This window comes from Nannospalax galili, unplaced genomic scaffold, assembly GCF_000622305.1.
Source record: "Nannospalax galili isolate Female #2095 unplaced genomic scaffold, S.galili_v1.0 scaffold1398, whole genome shotgun sequence".
NCBI lineage: Eukaryota > Metazoa > Chordata > Mammalia > Rodentia > Spalacidae > Nannospalax > Nannospalax galili.
This window is the reverse complement of record NW_008342016.1, coordinates 1,044,820-1,048,457: the sequence shown is the minus strand read 5'-3', so window position 1 is coordinate 1,048,457 and position 3,638 is coordinate 1,044,820. Positions and strand designations below refer to the sequence as shown.

Sequence of the window (3,638 nt, the reverse complement as noted above, 5' to 3'; positions counted from 1 at the left end):
AAAACACATGATGCAAGTGTCTTCAGAGATGAAGTCCCAAAACCTGGGAAAACTATTTTTGTGACTTTTCAATGGAAGTGTAAATGCAGAGGACAGTTTAAAATATATATATATATGATCTAAGGTCATGAGTTGGGAGACTATTCAGCAGGGATGATTCTTCTTGGCCTCCGGGAGTAGAACAGGACCCCTCTGGAATGAAGATCTTGTGATCTACTTTCAGGGAAGTAGGTCAGAGAATTCTGTTATGGTCTACTTGAGGGTGGGAAGGGAAGGAAAGGATCAAAATGAAGCTTTCTTGCATCTGCATATTCCAAATTTCCTTCAGCTTAAAGCTCTCAATCATGTTTTAGGATACTGTGTTCTGAGCCCTGATTGACAATTCTGTGGGTTAAGAATTGAGACAGGAAATTTTGCAATAGGTTTGCCATCAAAATGCAGGTGTTATGAAAACCAGTGCTAACTAGAAGCCAAATGGGCGAGGAAAAGCCTTACATCAACACTGTGGTCATTGGCCACATAGATTCGGGCAAGTTCACCACGACTGGTCATCTGATCCACAAATGTGGTGAACTCCACAAAGGAAACCCTGAAAAATTTGAGAAGACTGCTGAGATGGGAAAAGTCATTCACCCATTTGTTCATGGGTCTTGAACAAACTTAAAGCTGAGTGTGAGCATGGTATCACTTTTGACATATCCCTGTGGAAATTTAAGACCAGAAAATATTATGTGACTCTCATTGATGGCCCAGGACATGGAAACTTTATCAAAAACATGATTACCAGGCACATCTCAGTCTGACTGTGCTGTCCTGATTGTTGCTGCTGGTGTTGATGAATTCAAAGCTGGTATCTCCAAGAATAGACAGACCCATGAGTATGTTCTTCTGGCTTACACATTGGGTGTGAAACAGCTAATTGTTGATGTCAACAAAATGGATTCCACTGAGCCACCCTACAGCCAGAAGACATATGAGGAAATTGTTAAGGAAGTCAGTACCTATATTAAAAAAATTGGCTACAGCCATGATACAGTAAGCATTTCTACCAATTTATGGTTGGAATGGTGACAACATGCTAGCGCCAAGTGCTATGATTTAGCCTTGGTTCAAGGGATGGAAAGTCACTAGTAAGGACTGAATCTTACAACCAACTTGTCCAACTGCCAAACCTCTGCCACTGCCCCTCCAGGATGTCTCCAAATATGTGGTATTGGTACTGTCCCTGTGGACAAAGTAGAGACTAGTGTTCTCAAGTCTGGTATGGTGATTACCTTTACTCCAGTCAATGTCACAGCTGAAGTAAAATCTGTTGAAATGAACATAAAGCTTTGAGTGAAGTTCTTCCTGGGGACAATGTAGGCGTCAATGTAAAGAATGTGTCTATTAAAGATGTCCTATGTGGCACTGTTGCTGGTGCAGTACATAATACAACTATTTGTTGCTGTTGTCCATGGTTTTTTGTTTCTATTTTTGTTTTTGGTGTATACGTGACAGGGGCTTATGCTAAAGCCCATGCTGGCCTTGAACTCACTGTGTAACCCAGGCTTGCCTTGAGTCAACCTCTACCAGAGCAGATCCCCGTCACCCTGTGCAGGCTTTTTCTTTGTCTACAACCCACCAACTTCTACTGGGTGACTGTGAACAATGTGTTATCTATTTCTTGGTTGTGTTAATGACATTGAGCATTTCTTTCCTCACACATAACTAGGCTCATATTGAGGCCCCTGTTTTAAAAACAAGTAAAGCAGGACAACAACATTAATATAAGGTTTTTAAAAAAATTTATTTGTGGCTGGACATGGCGGCATATGCCTTTAACCCCAGCACTAGGGAGGCAGAGCCAGGCGGATCTCTCTGAGTTTGAGTCTAGCTTGGTCTACACAGAGCATTCCAGGACAGCTGGGGCTACAGGGAGACCCTGTCTCAAAAAGACCAAAAAAATTTTTTTAATTTATTGTTTTTATTTTATCTGTATGAGTGTATTGCCTGCATGTATGGAAGTGCACTCAAGTCACACAATGCCTGCAGAGGACAGAAGAGGGCATCAAATCTCATGGAACTGGAATTACAGATGGTTGTTAGCCACCATGTGAGTGCTGAAAATCAAACCCGGGTCTTCTGTGGGAACAGACAGTGTTCTTAATCGCTGAGCCATTTCTCCAGTCCCCTAATGTAAGTTTTATATGTGAAAACCTTTAGAAATGTAGATCCCCAAACCAGGGAAACATGTGCATTTTATAATACATTTGGTAAACAGCAGACAGTTGTGCAGAACTGTGATTTGACAAGGGAGACATGAGGACTGAGGGTCTTACGATCTTCAGGGGAGAAGTTAGTGGGGTGTTAAAAAGGAGTTTCTCAGCTGTGATGGTCACACTGACAAGAGTCCCCTCCTCTTCCCTCTAGAAGAGCCACATTTTTCTTGCTAAGCCTCCATCTTTATTTCTCATACATCTTCCTGTTGCCAGCAATCCCCAGTGTTCCTGGGCATCCATCATCTCCATTGGCACCCTTCTTCTCCCTGTTCTGTCCACCTTCCCTAAACAGTGATTCCCCCATGTAATCTTCCTCACCCCACCTTTTCATTCCAGGACCTCTTGTGCCAGTAAGTTAAAAAAGAATATGTACTCCACAAATATGAAAAACCTTTCCTCAAAGCAGTCACTGGATGTTGCAATAACTCAGTCCCTCGTCATTAGTATATCTAAAACTCTTACTGTATAGGAGAACAAAGGATTAACCCAGTTTCATCTTACACTTGGGAGAGGCAGGAAAAACCAAAAGAACAACTACACTCCTAGTTTGGGTCAAGCCTCAGCTCAGGTTTCTTGCACAACAAAGGCATTCTTGGTGTATAAGGGGGATCAAAGGACAGATTTCCTTTAGAGAGAAAATAAGAGAACCACCTGTTGACAGAAAGAAGAGGAAAAATACAGTGTACACTTTTATGTACTAAAAGTCACAGTGCCGATTTACAGCTATTCAAAGAACTGAGTGTGGCCTTGGGCAAAGCATTACATGCTTCCACCAGGAAGGAGGAAGACATGCATTTCCCTAGCCAGCATTGCTCTGCAGGCCAGCTTTAGGAGAGCAACACTAGATACACTCGGAACTTGGACCTCTGCAGTTGTAGTGAGGGGTAAGTGTGTTTCTCTCCACAGGACTCCCCTTTCAAGATTCTCTGCAATGGACCTCAGATCCCAAAGGTCAGCACAGGTATAAGAATTTGACTGGGGGGCTAGAGAGATGGCTCAGCAGTTAAGAACACTGCAGAGGACCCAGGTTTGATTCCCAGCACCCACGTGGTAGCTAACAACCAGGCATAACTCCAGTTCCAGGGGATCCAACACCCTCTTCTAACCTCTGTGGGCATAGGTAATACACTCAAACACATAAAATAAAAATAGTAAATAAATTATTTTAAAAAAGAATTTGGCTGGGAAACCTGTAGACCAGGGTTGTCTCCTTGTGTTTTGGTATTTTGGCAAAGGGTAGGTGGAGAAGACATATGGGCAGAAATGTGCAGGACATACAGATTAACAAGAAAAAGGAGGGCCATCAGTTTAGTGTTTTGTCTATGGCAGTATCTAACCTTATTGCTATATAATTATAACCCAATTATCAATACAAAATTT

The 3,638-nt window shown here is 42.2% G+C and overlaps 1 pseudogene; it reads left to right on the top strand.

Annotated features, from left to right (window-relative positions):
- The first annotated feature begins 474 nt into the window (after nucleotides 1–474).
- LOC103738001 lies at nucleotides 475–3,233 on the top strand (annotated as a pseudogene).
- The last annotated feature ends 405 nt before the right edge of the window (nucleotides 3,234–3,638 follow it).